Here is a 21,802-nt window from a genome sequence, read left to right on the forward strand (position 1 = left end):
AATTGTTTAAAGGTAGCACATGAAGTATTTACTTGGAATAGCATGAAATACCATGCAGTGGGTAGATATGATGGACACAAATGGCATAGGTTTGGGTTCGAGGTTTGGATGCACGAGAAGTATTCCCTCTCGGTACGGGTCTTTGGCTAGCAAGGTTAAATAGCAAGCATAGGAGTTGAGGGAAACAAACAAATATACATGTGATAGAAACAATCATGCATCTTACTTGTAAGCACAAACAGTTTTAACTTTAGAATACTAAGCTAAGGACGATAAGAAAGATAATAACATCTTCTACATGTATTTCCTCTATTCTTCTTGAACTCAAAGTGTTGTTACTATTGACCATTGCTAAGTTTGCCAAAACCAAATAGATTTACTCAATACTCCCAAAGTGGTACCAATACTAAAATCAAGATCAATCATATAGTAGAAATTGCAAACTAAAATAAGGTGTGCAATATGTAAATGATAAGACTTCTCATTAATATTCCATAACGATGAACTCACACCAAGGGATACATAGACAAACTAAAGGAGAGATACTTCCACACTGCAACCCATCTTATACGATAACTTCCCTACTCATGATATGACACTACTTGATAGTAAAAAGTAAAAGGTAGTGATGATGTGATACCGCGGCACTCCCCCAAGCTTGGAACAAATGTCGTGGTATCGTCACGGCATATGCCATAGGGTGGCTAATCGAAGGTGGTTCCTGAGAGATCTCACGGCGGTATCCGGAAGCGGGTATGGGCACGAGCGACACGGCGACGTACCCAGGTTCGAGGCCCTCCGATGGAGGTAAAACCTCTACTCCTGCTAGAGTGTATATGATATCACACGGTACAATGGTGCTCCTAGAGCTGTGTCCGAGCTGCTCTCGGGAGGCTAAGGGAGACGATGGTCTCTCTCACAGGGCAGTGCTAAGGGTGGAATGAAGTGAGAATGATCGATCCCCTACACGAGAGGGGGTAGTGCGGCTTATATAGGCACCGGCACTTTACATATAAGACCCTATAGTCTACTGGCCGGCTTGGCCGGCTCCGGCTTCCGCTCCTTCCCGAGGCAGTGACGTCAGGAGCCGTTGAGGCGTAGTGGCCTGTCCCATCCGGCTGCCCAGGTCGGCGGTATGGAGAGGAGGTGTCCCTGTCGCCGTCAGCCACTGTAGCCAGTACGGATCGTCGTTAGCCATGATGGCCTGTCCGGCGCGTGGCACTGTTGCTCCACAGTGCCCCGCGCTTACGGAAGATGAAGTCAGCGTGGACTTTGGGAACCCGGATCACCAGCCCGGTTCCTTCCAGTGCAAGACTCGCCAGCCTCGAGTCGGTCTGAGGTACGGACCCCCAGTCGGATATGGCTTGTAGAAGCCGGCCTAGCTACAGCATTGGCGGCCGTAGCCAGGCCGACTAGGACCTAGAGCCAGCCGGCTTCCGGACCAGCCGGCTACGGCTCCAGCCGCTGCTCCTCAGCCGGCCTTTGCCGCGAGCCGGCCAGTGGTCAGCCGGTTGCTCCGCGTCCATTGCCCTACCCGGGGTCTTCCCCCGACATTAGCCCCGAAGCTGGCAAGGTCCTGCGTTTAGAAGGACCTAGGCAGGTTTCCTGGCTTCTTGAATATACTTGGCGGCACTTGGAGGGGCCGACTGAGAATTTCCCTTCAGCCGGCTGCGCCCTCATCCGGCTCGTTCTCGCCGGCTGCTTCTAGCCGGCTGCTATTTATACTTGTGCAGCTTTTGCTTTCTCGCAAGTTTTGACGGCGTCTCCGCCTTGCTGATGACTTTTGGTCCGAGTTGAACTTCTTGTCCGGCTCCGGCTTGCGGCGCGCCGGAGTCTCCGCCGCCTCGGGTCCCGCACCCGACTTGACCGGTCTGACGCCAGGGCTCTGCCGCCGGTTCGTCTGGTCACATCAATGTCCCCTCCGGATCCGATGCGGTTGTGGGCGACGTGGTGTGGCAGTTTCTGTAACGGCAGCGGTCGTGGGAGGAGTTACGGCGCAGTAAATCCGGAGACGTGGCCCACGTTGGCCACTTGGAGGCCAACCGCCCACGGCTGAGGGCTTTAAATGCCGCGGGGGAGGCATCGAGGCGGCACTTGCCCCCTTCTTCCTCCTCGCGCTCCCGTTTTCGCTCCTTCTCGCGCTCGAGCACTTCACTGCCCCGGCGCCGTCCTTCTTCCGTTCTCCTGGCGAGCTTCAGCGAGCGGTTGCCCCGACGATCCTCCGCCGAGCTGCCGCCGCAACCCCGCCAATCCGGCGCCACGGGGCCACGCGCATCGACGGCGCGCCCTTCTCCACCGCGATCTCCTCCGGCGAGGAGCGGCTCTTCTTCGCCCTTCCGCCTCTCCTGGACCTCCTCCTCTTCTTCGTCCTCGATGGCCCAGCCGAGCGGCTCCTGGAAAGGTTCTTACATGCGGGAGGACGACATTGCCCGGCTCGTGCGCCTCCGCCGCATCCCGGCGGGTGTGATTACGAGGGCGCCGGGCGCGGAGAAGGAGCCTCGGCCGGAGCCTGGCGAACGCGTGGTCTTCGGCGCGCACCTCGACCGCGGATTGGGCCTGCCGGCCTCCAACTTCTTCCGCCGGTTCCTCGACCACTTCGGCCTGCAGCCGCACCGCCTGCCGGCCAACGCCATGATCCTCCTCGGCTGCTACGTGGCCTTCATGGAAGGCTACGCCGGCTTGTGGCCGGATGTGGAGTTTTGGAGCCGGCTCTTCTACATCAAGGCGCAGACGACTGAAGGCCGTCTGAGGACCTGCGGCGCCGCCTCCATCTATCCTCGTACGGGTACGTCCTTCCCGCGGATTCCGACTGTCGATTTTGTGAAGAATTGGCAAATGTCTTTCTTCTATGTGAGGAACGAGAGCCCGGCCTTCGACCGGCTCAACCTGCCGGAATACAACCCGGCTCCGCCAGTCGGCAGGCTCAACTGGGGCTGCAACGCCAAGTCCTCGGACCCGGACGCGGAGGTGAACCTCCTGTGGGACTTCACGGGTGAGTGCGTCACGGGGGGCCGGCGAGTGCCGAGGACCTCCTCTGCACCTACGTCATGCGCCGGGTCATACCGCTCCAGTGGCGCGTCCACAAGATCGGCCATATGTCCGGCCGGCTCGACCCGACCCGGACGTCGAAGGCGGAGCTTTCCAAGTCTCAGGTGGCTCGCCGGGTGAACAACATCACCAAGGCCAACATGCCGGACAACTGGGATTGGGGGCTGCCGCCCTACGACCGGGAGCAGCCGCCTGAACTGGTAAGTTTGATGTTTTGCCGTCTTCCGGCTTGCGGCTGCGTGGCCGACTTGATATTTATCTTGTTGTTTTCAGCTTTTCACCCGCCAAGGCATCGAGGATGGCGACCTGGCGACGAAGGTCCGGGCCGCCGGATCACGTCGACCCGGCGACCCAGCCGGCGACCAAGCCGGCGACGACGATCTGCCGGAGGTGTTGGATCGGGGCGGCCAGGGGAGCACTAACCCGCCGCCCTCGCCCGAGCATGAGCGAGGAGCGAGGAGCAGCCGCAGGGCGGAGCCGGCGGAATCCGGCACGGGGCCCATCCCGGCGGTGCCTCGCGCGCGGTGCCGCCTACGAGCACGGCGACCTCCGCGCCGAAGGGGAGGAAGCGGGCCGTCGGCGGGTCTACGGCTGCTACGGAGGCGAGAGCCAAGAAGCGGCGCCGGGCGGCGCCCAAGAAGGTCCCGGAGAAAGCCGGGTGAGTTCTTTTTCCTCTGTTGTTTGATTCCTTTTCTTTCTTTTTGTACTTATCTTTTCTCGCTTGTTCGACTAGGGCTGCGATTAAGTTCACCCAGGGAGGCGGCTCTAGGCAAGCTCCTCCCGTCACGTCGCCGCTTCAGCGGCAGAGGAGGGAGCCAACCCCGCAACCTTCGGCACGCGCGCGCACGCCGCCGGCTGCTAACGTGCCGCCTGCGGCTACGCCGCCTTCACGCGGGGCGTCTTCTTCCGCCGCGCCTCTGCGGCGCACGGCGGCGGAGACCGAGGGTCGGTCGGCGCGCCGGCCGACCATAGACGATATGTTCCCGCGCCGCGCCCCGTTTGTGGAGCGGGCGGCCGGAGCCGGCGAGGGCATGCCGCTGCGGCCGGAGCCGGAGCTGGCGGGGCTGCGCCGCCTGCGGCCGGAGTCGGCGGGCCCGCGCCCAACGTCGTGGTGCTGGAGAGCACCCGGAAGGAGCGCCTCAAGCGCCGGATGCGGCGGCTCCCACCGGGCCGGCCGCTTCGACCGCGCCGCCTCCGGCCCGGAGCCGACGAGGAGGGAGCCGGCCGGGAAGGAGTTGGCGAGGGGGAGCCGGCGCGCTCGAAGGACGCCGACTCCGGGCGCTGGTGAGGACGGAGGGCCCTTCGGACCCAGCTAAGGGCCTTCATGTGGCCAAGGGGGCCCGGCTGCTGCATGTGCCGTCTGCCTCCGACTCTAGCCTCGGCTCGGCTGGCACCATGGAGGCTGCATGGCATCAGGCGGATGCCTGCGAGGTGACCAGCCGGGAGGGCCAGCCAGGCGTGGCGCCCATGAAGCTGTTCTTCTCCGGCTTCCGTGGCAGCCTCAAGGCCAAGGCCGCCGAGACCCTTGCCCAGTGGCGACGGCTGGAGGATGCCGACAAGGTATGTGTTCATCTTTTGCAATTCTGTTATTATCCTGGTAGCCCTCCGAGGCATGGTCCGGCTGCTTGGAGCCGGTCCGGGTTTCGTCTGGATATCTGATTGTTTCTTTTAGGTGGTTGCGGAGCGACGCACCGTTTTGTACAACAAAGTGGTGACCAGCTACCACAAGGCCAAGATCGAGCGGGCCGGCTTGGCTCGCGAGCTGGAGGCTGTCAGGGGTAAGGCCTTCTCTCTTTTGACTTGCTCTTTCCGTTGGGCTTCTTTTTTACTGACGGCTCATTTTGCCGGCCTGCAGCTGAGGCCGCCGGATCCCACAGCTGGAGTCGGACCTCCGAGTTGCCCGCGCTCGGTGCGTCACAAGCGAGGAGGCGAACCGAGCCGCTGCCGCCAAGCCGAAGGTGGCCGACGGGGGCCGAGCGGCTGCGCCTCCTCGAGGCTAACCACCTCAAGGAACTTGCCGCCCTCAAGAAGGACGGGGAGGAGAAGGCTGGCGGACCCGAGCGGGCGGCTGGATGAGGTGGAGCGGCAGCGGCTTGCGCTTCGCGAAGAGGTGACCACCAAGTCCAACGAGCTGTCGGCCACCGCCAAGCGGTGGTTGGAGGAACTTAGCGGGCTCGACCGCGGCTTGGCGGGTGAGTCTTTTTTTTCTTACGCCTTCCCCTTTGCCGGCTTTCGGCCGTCGGCTGCCGGCTTAGGTTGGCGGCCGGCGGCAGAAACTTGATTTTTCCGATGTCTCCATCTTCGGGCTGGGGGCAGTCGGTTCTTGCCGGCTGCTGCCCGAGGCTTTTTCTTTGCTTCGAAATCTCCATCTTCGGGCTGGGGGCGGTCGGTTCTTGCCGGCTGCCGCCAGCTTACTCTAGAGCTTCGGAATCTCCATCTTCGGGCTGAGGGCGATCGGTTCTTGCCGGCTGCCGCCGAGCTTTCTCTTTACTTCGAAATCTCCATCTTCGGGCGGGGGCGGTCGGTTCTTGCCGGCTGCCGCCGAGCTTACTTAGAGCTTCGGAATCTCCATCTTCGGGCTGGGGCGGTCGGTTCTTACCGGCTGCCGCCGAGCTACTCTAGGGCTTCGAAAATTTGCATTTTTCAGCTTATTTCGGCTTTGATGGCTTCGACATGCTTTTCTTCTTTGCGGCGGCCTTCCACGAGGCGCGAGGAGGCGGCGTTAGCGGCTGTTGGCGAGGGCGCGGGAGGAGCGCCGGCAAGCCACTGGGGAGCAGAGCTCCGACTGCTTCACCATGGACGACTATCTGTCGTCCATGGCCGCCCGCGTGGAGCCAATCACCAAGCTTGGCTGGGAGCTGCGGAAGGCGGCGGAAGAGCTGATCCGACTGCTGTGGCCGACGGAGACGCTGCCGCAAGATCTCTCCAATCTCATCGCTTGGCTGGACAGGGCTCCCGACCGCTTCTTGGACTGGAAGGAGTCGGCCACGCGCGCCGGAGCCGATATGGCGTTGTCTTTTGTGCTCTCCTGGTATAACGAGGTTAGCCTCGACCAGTTGGAGTACCGGCGCGCCGACGTGGAGGACAAGCTCCCGGCGGAGAACAAGACTGCTCGGCTTGCCCGCGCCTGCGCCATTGCCGACTTCGTCGACAAGTCCATCTTCATCGCGGACCCGAATCCGCCGTCTGACGACGAGGAGGAGGAGGCTGAGGACGAGGAGGCAAACGACGTGCCCGAGGATGACCCGGCAGCCGGCTCTGCTGATGCTCCTCCGGCTGGTCCTGATCCAGCCGGTGCTTAGCTTCTACCTGTTACCTTATGCTTTTGCAAGACAACTCGTTAAATCCCCGGGATGCCGGGTGCATATGTAAGACAATATAATTATCCTTTTATTAAGGCACACTTTAATGTGTTTGTTAATCATTTGTGTGCCGAGTTGCTTTCTTTCGACTTGTTCGCTTTTTCCTATCCGCCCCACTCTTTGGCTGTGCTCTTGCCGGTCGTACGTCCGACTTGCGATCCGTCGCCGGATCAAGAGCGGGCCGGCGAGGAGGCCGACGGTACTTCGGTCGAACGAGCTGAATTCGGCAATCCGGCACTTTTATGAAAATTTGCAAGTCAACTCGCTTTTACTCTTTCCCTTAGTCGTTTTTCGCGTGCCGGCTCCCTAGGCCTTACTCCCGCCGGCCGGACAGCCGGGTTGCGGTCCGTAGCTGGATCGGAAGCCGACTGTCGGAAGCCGGATCACGTTACGAGCCGGCTGCGTGAAAGGGTTCAAGCCAATTGGCGAAACGAAGTAGAGTATGCGAAACACTTGTCGGAAACGGCGCTCTTGGCGCATGCTTTTCATAGCTTACAAAAGGGATACAAGGGATACATACATTCCTGCTCTCATGTGTAAAATGGTCGAAGCAACTCGACATTCCGGGGACGTTTAGTCTCTTCGTCGGTTTTGCTTGCCTTGTTCTTTTTGGCCTCTTGGGCATCTATGAGATAGTAGGAGTCATTGCCTACTTGCCTTGCTCACGATGAAGGGACCCTCCCATGGGGATGCTAGTTTATGCTGTCCGGCTGTCCGTTGGATCAGCCGGAGCACTAGGTCTCCTTCTCGGAATGCTAAGGTCTTGACCTTCCGGCTGTGGTAGCGACGGAGGCTTTGCTGGTATACGGTTGACCTGGACTCGGCCATCAGCCGGACCTCTTCAACCAGGTCGACTCCATCTTCGCGAGCCTCTTTGGCTTCGGCTTACGTGTAGAGCTTGATCCTTGGCGCGTCGTGCTCGATATCGGTCGGCGGGACGGCTTCGGCCCCATATATGAGGAAGAAGGGTGTGAAGCCGGCGAGCGGTTTGGCGTCGTGCGCGAGGCTCCACGGCACGCCGGGCAGCTCTTCAATCCGGCGGCCGGCTAAGCGCTCAAGCGGCTCCACCGGCCGGGGCCGGATGCCGGCTAGGATCGGGCCATTAGCCTTCTCCACTTGACCGTTGGTCTCGGGGTGTGCCACGGAAGATAAGTCCATCCGGATCCCCATCTCCCCGCGATAGCGTTTGAAGATGCCTTCGGCGAAGTTGCTTGCCGTTGTCGGTGATGATGCTATGCGGGTAGCCATATCTCACGATTATCTCTTTGAGGAATGTGACGGCTGTGGAGCCGTCCAGCTTCTTGATCGGTTTGGCTTCGATCCATTTAGTGAATTTATCAATCATCACCAAAAGATGAGTCATGCCGCCTCGAGCTGTTTTGAATGGGCCCACCATATGCAAGCCCCATACGGCGAATGGCCAAGTAATGGGGATGGTTTTCAAGGCGGAAGCCGGCCTGTGCCTTTGCTTGGCAAAGCGTTGGCAGCCGTTGCACTTCTTCACCAGTTCTTCTGCGTCTCTGAGCGCAGTCGGCCAGTAAAAACCGTGCCGGAAAGCTTTGGCCACTATGGCTCTGGAGGAGGCGTGGTGGCCGCACTCACCCTGATGGATTTCCCGTAGGAGTTCAATCCCTTCAGCCGGCTCGACGCACCGCTGGAGCACCCCACTTACGCTGCGTTTGTACAGCTCGCGGGTTAGACTGAGAAGTCTCCGGGTTCGGCGTGGTAGCCGGCGGGTTCGGCTTGTTAGCCCCCGACTTGGGCGATGAAGCCCCCGGGTTCGGCTGAGCAGCCCCCGGGTCAGCCGGCACGAATATTGAATCCGAATCCGGTGACGGTATGATGGACGGCTTCTTGATAACCGCCAAGGCGATGCCGGCGGAATGGCTTGCCGGGTTGAGCCAATCTTGGACAAGGCGTCAGCCGCCTCGTTGTTTGCCCGTGGCACATGGTGGAATTCGCAGCCGTCGAAGAAGCCGGATAGCTGCTGGACATGGAAGCGGTATGAGGCCATGTTGGCGTCCTTCGCATCCCAGTCGCCAGATGCTTGTTGTATGACCAAGTCGGAGTCGCCGAAGCATAGTATGCGACGCACGCCAATCTCCTTGGCCAGCTTCAACCCATGAATGAGCGCTTCATACTCCGCCACGTTGTTGGATGCGGCGAAGTGGATCTGCAGGACGTAGTCCAGTCGGTCTCCCTTGGGAGAGGTGATGACGATGCCGGCTCCCAAGCCGTTGCGCATCTTCGAGCCGTCGAAGTGCATCTTCCAATGTGTGGAATCCGGCACGGGCGGCGGATATTGCATCTCAGCCCGGTCGACGAAGAAGTCCGCGAGGATCTGCGACTTGATGGCTGTGCGTGGCTCGTAGAGGATGGTGTGGGCGGCTAGCTCCGGGGCCCACTTGGCAACCCGGCCGTTGGCATCCTTGCTGCCGATGATTTCCGCCAAAGGCGCTGTGGCAACCACCCTGATGGGATGTTCTTGGAAGTAGTGCTTGAGCTTCTTGGCTGCCATGTAGACACCGTAGGTGACCTTCGGTAGTGGGGGTAGTTTTGCTTCGGTCGGGAGAGCACTTCGCCGAGGTAATAGGCGGGCGCTGGACCAGCTGCTCTCTGTTTTCGGCTTCTTTGCGCTCCACCACCGGGACAACGCTAACCACTCGGTTGGTGGCTGCGATGTACAACGGCATCGGCTCCATTGAACCCGGCGTTGCAAGGATTGGCGCGGTTGAGAGCACGCGCTTTAAGTCACGGAAGGCTTCATCCGCTCGCGGTGACCGGACGAACTTGTCCGCCTTCTTCATCAATTGGTACGGGGCGAGTGCCTTCTCCCCCGGCCCGGGCGACGAAGCGGCTCAAGGAAGCCGGGCAGCCGGCGAACTACGGACGTCCTTGAGGCACTTAGGCAGTTCCATCTTCTCAATGGCACCGATCTTCTCCGGGTTGGCTTCGATTCCTCGGCGAGAGACGAGGTAGCCCAGGAGTTGGCCGGCCGGCACGCCGAATGTGCACTTGGCCGGGTTGAGCTTCATCCGAAATCTTCTCGGATTGGTGAAGGTTTCTCTCGGATCATCAAGGAGGGTAGGCATCTCCTTGGTTTTTACAACGACATCATCCACATATGCGTGAACGTTTACGCCGATTTGATCCTGCAAACACTTTTGCATGCACCTTTGGTAGGTGGCGCTGCATTTTTCAAGCCGAACGGCATAGTCGTGTAGCGATAAGCCCCGTACGGGGTAATGAACGAAGTCTTTATTTGATCATCCGGATTCAAAGGAATCCGGTGGTAGCCTGAATAGGCATCTAGAAAAGACAACAATTCACAGCCGGCGGTCGAGTCTATGACTTGATCTATGCGCGGCAGGGGAAGGGGTCCTTCGGGCACGCCTTGTTGAGGCTGGTGTAGTCGATACACATGCGCCGGGAGCCGTTCTTCTTCAAAACCAGGACCGGGTTTGCCAACCAGTCCGGGTGCAGCACTTCCATGATGAAGCCGGCTGCCAGCAGCCGGGCGATTTCTTCACCGATGGCCTTCCTTCGTTCTTCGGCGAAGCGCCTGAGAGGCTGCTTCACCGGCTTGGCGTCAGGCCGGACGTGGAGGTGGTGCTCAGCCAACTCCCTCGGCACACCCGGCATGTCTCTTGGAGTCCATGCGAAGATGTCCCGATTCTCACGGAGGAAGCTGGTGAGCTCGCTTTCCTATTTCTTGCTCAAGCCGGCACCGATGGTGACGTACTTGTCCGGCTGCGCCGGGTCCAGCGAGGATCTTCTTGGTGTTGTCGGCCGGCTGGAAGTGGGTCGTCCCTGCCGGGTTGCGTGGGGCCGGCGTGTCCGTCTGCGCGGCCTTGGCGAGGGCAACGGCGTCGTGGATGAGCTGCTTCTCGGTGGCGATGACCAGCGTCAGGGCCATCTTGGAGCTCTGCGTGGCGCGGTCCATGGAGCGGCGATAGTCGCCGGCTATGGTGATGACCCCCTTTGGGCCGGGCAGCTTCATCTTCGGGTACCCATAGTGGGGCACCGCCATGAACTTGGTCGGGGCCGGCCTGCCCGGGAGCGCGTGGTAGGGACTCACGAGGTCCACCACCTCGAACTCGATTCTCTCGGTGCGGAAGTGATCCGGCTTCCCGAACATCACCTCCGGCGTGATCCGGCCAATCGGCTGGCAGCGGTGGCCCGGCACGATGCCATGGAAGACGGTGGGGGTGGGGCGCAACTCGGCCTCCTGGATGCCCGGCTTGCGGGCGGTGTCGCGGTACGAGGATGTTGATGCTCGCTGCCGCCGTCGATGAGGACGCGCGAAAACGCACGCTGCGCCGGGTTGTGCCGATGGTGGGGTCGAGGACCATGGCGTAGCTGCCCGGCTTCGGCGGGACAGCCGGTGTGTCGCGGCGATCAAAGGTCATGGCCTGCTTTGACCAGTTTAGGTGCTTGGGGGACCGGCGGTATGACCGCGTTGACCTCGAGGGAACGGCTCTGCTGGCTCGTCTTGTCCTCGGGCTCGGAGGTGAAGATGATGTAGGTAGCATCTTCGGCCAGATATCGGCCATGTTGCACTTGGTTAGCCTCGTGGTGCTCGAGGTTGGCGTTCTCTGCGCCGCCTTGACCACCCGGCCCGCCGAGCTGGAGGAGGCGGGGGTGGAGGGGGGAGGGGTTCGCCGCTTGTCAGCCGCTTCATGACGTGGCAGTCGCGGGTGGTGTGGTTGGAGGGGTTCTTGCCGCTGTGGTACTTGCACGGCGAATCGAGCATCTGCTCGAAGGTGTACTTCGGCTTCCACTGCCGGTCTGTTTGCTTCTGGCGCCGGCTGCCGCCTGGCGCCGCATGGTCCGACACGGCTGCCACATGGGCGGAGCCGTACCGGCGATCCGGCTGGTCGCTGTGACGCTTGCCGCGGTAGTTGTCCCGCCGGCTGCCATGCGAGCCGCCCTCGGCCGGCTTGTGCTCAGCCGGCTTGTTGTTTTCCCGTCTTGCTGGGGCCGGTGAAATATCAGCCGGCGCCTTGCCGGCTTCCTCCGCCAGCGCGTATTTGTCTGTGATGGAGATGATGTCCAGCTCGATGACGGTGACGATGGCGTCGATTTCCCCCTCCGGGAGGGAATTTCCCCGGCGGATTCCTGCCCGCCGGAGAGCTCTTTTCTCTCTGGTGTTCTCCGCCCAGCAGAGGGGGCTGTAACCCTTCGTGAGGATTCCTCCGTGGCTTAGGTCTTCGGGACGAAGGGTTTCGCGAAGAAAAGGAGGCGAAAGGGGTTGTGGGGGCCCCACACCACATGGTGGCGCAGCCAGGCCATGGGCCGCGCCGCCCTATGGTGTGGGCCCACCTTGGGTCCAGGCTGGCTCCCCCTTCGGCTTCCTTCGTCATCCGGAAAAATAGGATTTTTGGTGAAATTTCCTTCCACAGTTGATCTTCCGAAATATTGCATCCTGACAGTGCTTTTTCCAGCAGAATCCTGGCTCCGGTGCGCGATCTCCAAATAATCATGAAACATGCAAAATAGATGAAATAACATAAGTATTGTGTCCCAATATGAAATATATCAATGAATAACAGCAAATTATGATATAAAATAGTGATGCAAATTGGACGTATCATCTATCAGAACATTTCTTGTAGTGCTATTCCCTCCCAAACCTTTGTTGTTCATAGGAGCACCTAGGACCCGTGGTGGCGGCAAGGTTAAGCCACCCTCTCGTCGTCATCGAGATGAAGATGAGCAAGAGGAGATCGTTCCCGCTAGACTCACCAAGCGTCAGAGGGATGCAGCAGCTGGCAGAAGGGCAGCCCAAGGCCCTCAAAAGTCGATGGTAGAGCTCAAGAAAGCCCAATTCTTGCAAGTAAGAGGAGCCAATCCATATTTGCTACCAAGGAATGCTCGTCAATGCCCCAATCCCTTCTTCTATCATGCCGACCAAGAGAGGATCTACAAAGAAGTCTATGGGGCCAAGGAATTCAACTGTTGCCCTCAATACTCCATCAGCATGGAAAAGCTCAACTCCAACCTCGAATACTTTGGAGAAGCTCTTGAAATATGTGAGGAGCAAGGGCTTATTCCACTAATGACTTTCTCTCACAACTACTCCAAGGAGGTGATATGTAAATTCTATGCCACCGTGGTGTTTCTTGAGGATGAAAATGGCTTCCGTACCTTGAGGTGGATGACTAGGGAGCATATGATGGAGGCCACGTGGGAGGATTTCGCTAGAGGCATTGGATATGAGCTCATCGTCAATGACTACAACGTCTTCCGGATCCATCTCCAAGCCAAGCCAATGGCCAAGGAGAAGATGGCCAATCTCTACATCCCCGGGAGGATGTTGTGTGGAAGTGCTTACCACCTCCTTCCCGTCTACGACATCATTAACCGCATCTACCGCAGCATGATGGCGTGTAACTCACACGTTCGTTGGGAACCCCAAGAGGAAGGTATGATGCGCACAACAGCAAGTTTTCCCTCAGAAAGAAACCAAGGTTTATCGAACCAGGAGGAGCCAAGAAGCACGTTGAAGGTTGATGGCGGCGGGATGTAGTGCGGCGCAACACCGGAGATTCCGGCGCCAACGTGGAACCCGCACAACACAACCAAAGTACTTTGCCCCAACGAAACAGTGAGGTTGTCAATCTCACCGGCTTGCTGTAACAAAGGATTAGATGTATAGTGTGGATGACGATTGTTTGCAGAAAACAGTAGAACAAGTATTGCAGTAGATTGTATTGGATGTAAAAGAATGGACCGGGGTCCACAGTTCACTAGAGGTGTCTCTCCCATAAGATAAATAGCATGTTGGGTGAACAAATTACGGTCGGGCAATTGACAAATAGAGAGGGCATGACAATGCACATACATGATATGATGAATATTGTGAGATTTAATTGGGCATTACGACAAAGTACATAGACCGCTATCCAACATGCATCTATGCCTAAAAAGTCCACCTTCAGGTTATCATCCGAACCCCTTCCAGTATTAAGTTGCAAAACAACGGACAATTGCATTAAGTATGGTGCGTAATGTAATCAATAACTACATCCTCGGACATAGCATCAATGTTTTATCCCTAGTGGCAACAAGCACATCCACAACCTTAGAACTTTACATCACTTGTCCCGCATTTAATGGAGGCATGAACCCACTATCGAGCATCAATACTCCCTCTTGGAGTTAAGAGTAAAAAACTTGGCCGAGCCTCTACTAATAACGGAGAGCATGCAAGATCATAAACAACACATAGGTAATAGATTGATAATCAACATAACATAGTATTCTCTATCCATCGGGATCCCGACAAACACAACATATAGAATTACGGATAGATGATCTTGATCATGTTAGGCAGCTCACAAGATCCGACAATGAAGCACATGAGGAGAAGACAACCATCTAGCTACTGCTATGGACCCATAGTCCAGGGGTGAACTACTCACTCATCACTCCGGAGGCGACCATGGCGGTGAAGAGTCCTCCGGGAGATGAATCCCCTCTTCGGCAGGGTGCCGGAGGTGATCTCCAGAATACCCCGAGATGGGATTGGCGGCGGCGGCGTCTCAGTAAGGTTTTCCGTATCGTGTCTCTCGGTACTGGGGGTTTCACGACGAAGACCTTAAGTAGGCGGAAGGGCGGAGTCGGAGGGGTCACGGGGGCCCCACACAGCAGGGCCGCGCGGGCCCCTCCTGGGCCGCGCCGCCCTAGTGTGGCGGCGCCCCGTGGCCCCACTTTGTCTTCTCTTCGGTCTTCTGGAAGCTTCGTGGAAAAATAGGCCCCTGGGTGTTGATTTCGTCCAATTCCGAGAATATTTCTTTGCTAGGATTTCTGAAACCAAAAACAGCAGAAAACAGCAACTGGCTCTTCGGCATCTCGTTAATAGGGTAGTGCCGGAAAATGCATAAATACGACATATAATGTGTATAAAACATGTAGATATCATCAATAATGTGGCATGGAACATAAGAAATTATTGATACGTCGGAGACGTATCAGCATCCCCAAGCTTAGTTCTCGCTCGTCCCGAGCGAGATAAACGATAACAAAGATAATTTCTGGAGTGACATGCCATCATAACCTTGATCATACTATTGTAAACATATGTAATGAATGCAGCGATCAAAACAATGGTAATGACATGAGTAAACAAATGAATCATAAAGCAAAGACTTTTCATGAATAGCACTTCAAGACGAGGCATCAATAAGTCTTGCATAAGAGTTAACTCATAAAGCAATAAATCAAAGTAAAGGTATTGAAGCAACACAAAGGAAGATTAAGTTTCAGCGGTTGCTTTCAACTTGTAACATGTGTATCTCATGGATAATTGTCAACATAGAGTAATATAACAAGTGCAATATGCAAGTATGTAGGAATCAATGCACAGTTCACACAAGTGTTTGCTTCTTGAGGTGGAGAGAGATAGGTGAACTGACTCAACATAAAAGTAAAAGAAAAGTCCTTCGCAGAGGAAAAGCATCGATTGCTATATTTGTGCTAGAGTTTTTATTTTGAAAACAAGAAACAATTTTGTCAACGGTAGTAATAAAGCACATGTATCATGTAAATTATATCTTACAAGTTGCAAGCCTCATGCATAGTATACTAATAGTGCCCGCACCTTGTCCTAATTAGCTTGGACTACCGGGATCATCGCAATACACATGTTTTAACCAAGTGTCACAAAGGGGTACCTCCATGCCGCCTGTACAAAGGTCTAAGGAGGAAGCTCGCATTTTGGATTTCTCGCTTTTGATTATTCTCAACTTAGACATCCATAACGGGACAACATGGACAACAGATAATGGACTGCTCTTTAATGCATAAGCATGTAGCACAATTAGTGTTCTCATATGAGATTGAGGATATATGTCCAAAACTGAAACTTCCACCATGATTCATGGCTTTAGTTAGCGGCCCAATGTTCTTCTCTAACAATATGCATGCTCTAACCATTAAAGTGGTAGATCTCCCTTACTTCAGACAAGACGGACATGCATAGCAACTCACATGATATTCAACAAAGAGTAGTTGATGGCGTCCCCAGAAAAGATGGTTATCGCACAACAAGCAACTTAATAAGAGATAAAGTGCATAAGTACATATTCAATACCACAATAGTTTTTAAGCTATTTGTCCCATGAGCTATATATTGTAAAGGTAAAGAATGGAAATTTTAAAGGTAGCACTCAAGCAATTTACTTTGGAATGGCGGAGAAATACCATGTAGTAGGTAGATATGGTGGACACAAATGGCATAGTGGTTGGCTCAAGGATTTTGGATGCATGAGAAGTATTCCCTCTCGATACAAGGTTTAGGCTAGCAAGGTTATTTGAAACAAACACAAGGATGAACCGGTGCAGCAAAACTCACATAAAAGACATATTGTAAACATTATAAGACTCTACACCGTCTTCCTTGTTGTTCAAAACTCAATACTAGAAATTATCTAGACTTTAGAGAGACCAAATCTGCAAACCAAATTTAGCAAGATCTAGGTGTTTCTTCATTAATGGGTGCAAAGTATATGATGCAAGAGCTTAAACATGAGCACAAAAATTGCCAAGTATCAAATTATTCAAGACATTTTAGAATTACTACATGTAGCATTTCCCGATTCCAACCATATAACAATTTAACGAAGAAGATTCAACCTTCGCCATGAATACTATGAGTAAAGCCTAAGGACATATTTGTCCATATGCAACAGCGGAGCGTGTCTCTCTCCCACACAATGAATGCTAGGATCCATTTTATTCAAACAAAACAAAAACAAAAACAAACCGACGCTCCAAGCAAAGTACATAAGATGTGATGGAATAAAAATATAGTTTCGGGGAGGAACTCGATAATGTTGTCGATGAAGAAGGGGATGCCTTGGGCATCCCCAAGCTTAGACGCTTGAGTCTTCTTAGAATATGCAGGGGTGAACCATCGGGGCATCCCCAAGCTTAGAGTTTTCACTCTCCTTGAACATATTGCATCATTCTCCTCTCTTGATCCTTGAAAACTTCCTCCACACCAAACTTGAAACGACTCATTAGAGGGTTAGTGTACAATATAAATTAACATGTTCAGAGGTGACACAATCATTCTTAACACTTCTGGACATTGCATAAAGCTACTGGACATTAATGGAACAAAGAAATTCATCCACCATAGCAAAAGAGGCAATGCGAAATAAAAGGCAGAATCTGTCAAAACAGAACAGTCCGTAAAGATGGATTTTATTGAGGCACCAGACTTGCTCACATGAAAATGCCCAAATTGAATGAAAGTTGCGTACATATCTGAGGATCACGCACGTAAATTGTCATATTTTTCTGACCTACCTACAAAGGGGCAGGTCGAAATGCGTGACAGCAAAGAAATCTGTTACTGCGCAGTATTCCAAATCTAGTATGAACCTTACTATCAAAGACTTTACTTGGCACAACAATGCACAAAACTAAGATAAGGAGAGGTTGCTACAGTAGTAAACAACTTCCAAGACTCAAATATAAAACAAAAATACTGTAGTAAAAACATGGGTTGTCTCCCATAAGCGCTTTTCTTTAACGCCTTTCAGCTAGGCGCAGAAAGTGTATATCAAGTGTTATCAAGAGGTGATGCATCTTCAGCGGGGTTTGGAGTTTTCTCAACCATGCATAGTATATTATATACATAAGTTTCAGCGGCTCCCTTTTCATTAGTCTTGGGCTTGCTACTCTCATCAAACAAATTTTCAGGAACAAGCCAAGCATAGTTATTTTCTAGCGCTTCATTCATCGCTAGGAGCTTACATGGTATTGGTGCTTTGATCTCCCCACCATCATTAATGTTATTGGTGTACCTTACTCTCTCCATGTCCATATTTTCAAGGATACTAACAAAATTGGTATAAGAACCAAGCATCTTATATTCAATAAAGACCTTTCTAGCCTCTCTTGCTATACCACCAAATTCTCTAAGAAGGGTTTCTAAAACAAAATCTTTCTTTTCCCCTTCTTCCATATCACCGAGTGTAAGAAACATGTGTTGGATTATAGGATTGAGATTAACAAATTTAGTTTCCAACATGCGAACTAAAGCAGCAGCAGCAATTTCATAATTAGGAGCAAGTTCTACCAAGTGTCTATCTTTAAAATCTTCAACGGTACTAACATGATTGAAAAATACTTCTATATTGTTTCTCCCAACTATAGACCCACGTCCTACCGGTATGTCTTTTACGGTAAAATTAAAAGGAAACATGTTGAAATAAGTAAAGCAAATATAAGTAACTAATTTTTTTTTGTGTTTTTGATATAGAGTGCAAGACAGTAAATAAAGTAAAGCTAGCAACTAATTTTTTTGTGTTTTGATATAATGCAACAAACAAGTAAGTAAATAAAATAAAGCAAGACAAAAACAAAGTAAAGAGATTGGATTGTGGAGACTCCCCTTGCAGCGTGTCTTGATCTCCCCGGCAACGGCGCCAGAAAAAGAGCTTGATGGCGTGTAACTCACACGTTCGTTGGGAACCCCAAGAGGAAGGTATGATGCGCACAACGGCAAGTTTTCCCTCAGAAAGAAACCAAGGTTTATCGAACCAGGAGGAGCCAAGAAGCACGTTGAAGGTTGATGGCGGCGGGATGTAGTGCGGCACAACACCGGAGATTCCGGCGCCAACGTGGAACCTGCACAACACAACCAAAGTACTTTGCCCCAACGAAACGAGTGAGGTTGTCAATCTCACCGGCTTGCTGTAACAAAGGATTAGATGTATAGTGTGGATGATGATTGTTTGCAGAAAACAGTAGAACAAGTATTGCAGTAGATTGTATTCGATGTAAAAGAATGGACCGGGGTCCACAGTTCACTAGAGGTGCACAAATTACAGTCGGGCAATTGACAAATAGAGAGGGCATGACAATGCACATACATGATATGATGAATATTGTGAGATTTAATTGGGCATTACGACAAAGTACATAGAGCGCTATCCAGCATGCATCTATGCCTAAAAAGTCCACCTTCGGGTTATCATCCGAACCCCTTCCAGTATTAAGTTGCAAAACAACAGACAATTGCATTAAGTATGGTGCGTAATGTAATCAATAACTACATCCTCGGACATAGCATCAATGTTTTATCCCTAGTGGCAACAGCACATCCACAACCTTAGAACTTTCTGTCACTCTCCCAGATTTAATGGAGGCATGAACCCACTATCGAGCATAAATACTCCCTCTTGGAGTTAAGAGTAAAAACTTGGACATAGCCTCTACTAATAACGGAGAGCATGCAAGATCATAAACAACACATAGGTAATAGATTGATAATCAACATAACATAGTATTATCTATCCATCGGATCCCGACAAACACAACATATAGAATTACAGATAGATGATCTTGATCATGTTAGGCAGCTCACAAGATCCGACAATGAAGCACATGAGGAGAAGACAACCATCTAGCTACTGCTATGGACCCATAGTCCGGGGGTGAACTACTCACTCATCACTCCGGAGGCGACCATGGCGGTGAAGAGTCCTCCGGGAGATGAATCCCCTCTCCGGCGAGGGTGCGGAGGTGATCTCCGAATCCCCCGAGATGGGATTGGCGGCGGCGGCGTCTGCGTGAGGTTTTCCGTATCGTGGCTCTCGGTGCGGGGGTTTCGCGACGAAGACCTTAAGTAGGCGGAAGGGCGGAGTCGGAGGGGTCACGGGGGCCCCACACGGCGGGGCTACGCGGGCCCCTCCCGGGCCGCGCCGCCCTAGTGTGGCGGAGCCCCGTGGCCCCACTTCGTCTTCTCTTCGGTCTTCGGAAGCTTCGTGGCAAAATAGGCCCACAGGCGTTGATTTCGTCCAATTCCGAGAATATTTCTTTACTAGGATTTCTGAAACCAAAAACAGCGAGAAAACGACAGCGGCTCTTCGGCATCTCGTTAATAGGTTAGTGCCGGAAAATGCATAAATACGACATATAATGTGTATAAAACATGTAGATATCATCAATAATGTGGCATGGAACATAAGAAATTATCGATACGTCGGAGACGTATCACAGCACCATCAACCCCAAGCACACAGACCATGATGAAGTGCATAGGTTCCTTGTGAACCTTCTTGTGCGCACTCATGAGATGAGTGGCCGCGGCAAGAAATTGGACGTCATAGACTATATTTGGCATGAGATGCGTGATTGTGCTTTCCTTCACAAGCTTCCTCAATATGCACCTTACATCATGAGGCTCATCTGTCTCAAGTGGGAGCAAGAATGCCGTGGAAATCTTCTTGAGCAATGTCACCCCATCACTATCCATAAGGAGAAGAGTCCTCTTGTCAAGAACCATGATCCTCCAAGGTTCGGCAAGGGAGCTCCCAAGGACAAGGAAGAAGACGAAGCCGATAGTGATGACTCCGACTATGTGCCCAACTCCGTCAAGACCAAGGTCCACTTCGCCAAGCTCACCGCTCGCCTCAAGAAGTCCTTTTGCTTCAAGAGGGACCTTGAAGATAGGATGTATCAAGCTCATCACGACAACAAGAAGATCCGCCAACGCCAAAAGGCGAGCACATGCAGCCTCCTATCTCCGAGGGCTCCGAGGAAAACACCACTCCTCCCGGTGAGTGGAAGTCGAAGCTCGTTTGGTCAAGCTCCGAGGACTCCATCCCCGAGCCACCTCATGGCAAGGGCCATGCTCAAGAGGAAGACGATGATGATGATGGCGAAGATGAAGAGGAGGAGGACGTTGAGGACGAGGGTGACAAGGATGAAGATGACGACGACAAGGATGATGATGACGAGTGATCCCCTTGGGGCGTTAGTATGCTCTTTCTCCCTTTTTGGTGTCTCGATGCCAAAGGGGGAGAAGTTGATCTATTAGGACGAGATTTGCATGGGGATGCCAAGGGCTTGGTGCTTCGTTTTGGTTCTTTCGGCCTTGGCATCAAACCTTCCCCTAATTATTTGGAACTTTATTCGTATGTGTGTTTCCTACTCTATTTGTGGATCTCCCGATCCCCCGGTTTGTATTAAGACTTAATCATTCGTAGCTTAATGGTCTTCATTGTTTATCCTTTGATTGGCTACATCAATCCTATGGAGGCTCTCATTATTATGAGTTTGGGTTTTCTCAAGGCAAAGGTATGAAAAGTTTCACCCAAACTCTCCTATATGCACTTATACTTGCCTCCATAGTGTGCTTGTGCTATATGATCTTGTCATATGTTCTTCTTAGCACTTGTGCTTGGTTTGTAGAATCTAGGGGAGTTTCTCTCTAGGATGTGTGCATTTGTATACAAATGCATATTCTAAATATGCACACATCTAGGGGGAGCTTCGTCTACTCTTGCAAACCAAATACCTTATCATAATATCCTATGAATTATTGCAAATTCGTGTGTTGTCATCAAACACCAAAAAGGGGGAGATTGTAAGAGCAAGATCTATATCCCTTGTTTTGTGTGTTTGATAACAACACTCGAACAATTCTAACCGTGCACAAAGTTTGTCATTGATAGGTTTGCAAGGTGTACGGTGCCCTCGCCGGAAACATTATGATCAGAAGACCGAAGCGTAGTTCTTAGGCTTTCTGGTTTTGTGTGTGTGTCGCGAGGTAACATGGTAGGAGAGGAAAAGAGGAAAAAGCTGTTTTAGCCATAGCGGTACTACCGGTACCAGGAGCGGTAGTACCGCTACCCCTACTGGTACCGCTCTGAGATACCGCTCTGAGGATTGCACACGAGATTGACCCACAGAACAAGTTACGGTATACCTTGAGCGGTAGTACCGCCCACGGTACCGCTCAAGTACCGTAACACGTTACGGCAGTACCGCTTTGGTACCGCTCCGGTACCGCTTTGGATCCAGTAAGGTCTGGACCCTATTGCAGTACCTCAAGAGGTACCGCGAGCGGTAGTACCGCTATGTGTCCACGTGGACAAGTTCTGTGGGGATTCGAACTCAGAGCGGTAGTACCGCTACCCAGAAGCGGTAGTACCGCTTAGGCAAAAACAGCACATAACGGTTGGATTTGGAGGGACCTATAAAAAGCCCCTTCTTCCCCAGCTCGTTTTTAGCTCTTCTCTCTCTCTCTCCTCCATTGTTGCTGAGCTCAAACTGAGTGGATCTCCCTCCCTAGCCAATCAATCTTGCTCATACTTTGAGGAGTGGTGGAGGAGACCCCGATCTATCGTTCTACCGAGAGAAATTTCACCAATTCTTGGTAGTCCTTAGTGGATCTTGGTGGTAGAGTTCCTATGGTGGAATCTTGGAAGAAGTGCATCCATGGAGGCTAGCTTGGTGTTGTACTCGCTCCATGGGTTGTTGGGAGCCTCCTTGTGGTGTGGAGCTCGCCCCAACCTTGTGAATTGAAGGAATCACCGCCTCGACCGGTGCCTTAGTGGAGAAGGGGGAGCACCTTCGTGGAGCTCTCTCGAGGA

This window comes from Lolium rigidum, chromosome 5 (genome assembly GCF_022539505.1).
Source record: "Lolium rigidum isolate FL_2022 chromosome 5, APGP_CSIRO_Lrig_0.1, whole genome shotgun sequence".
Taxonomy (NCBI): domain Eukaryota; kingdom Viridiplantae; phylum Streptophyta; class Magnoliopsida; order Poales; family Poaceae; genus Lolium; species Lolium rigidum.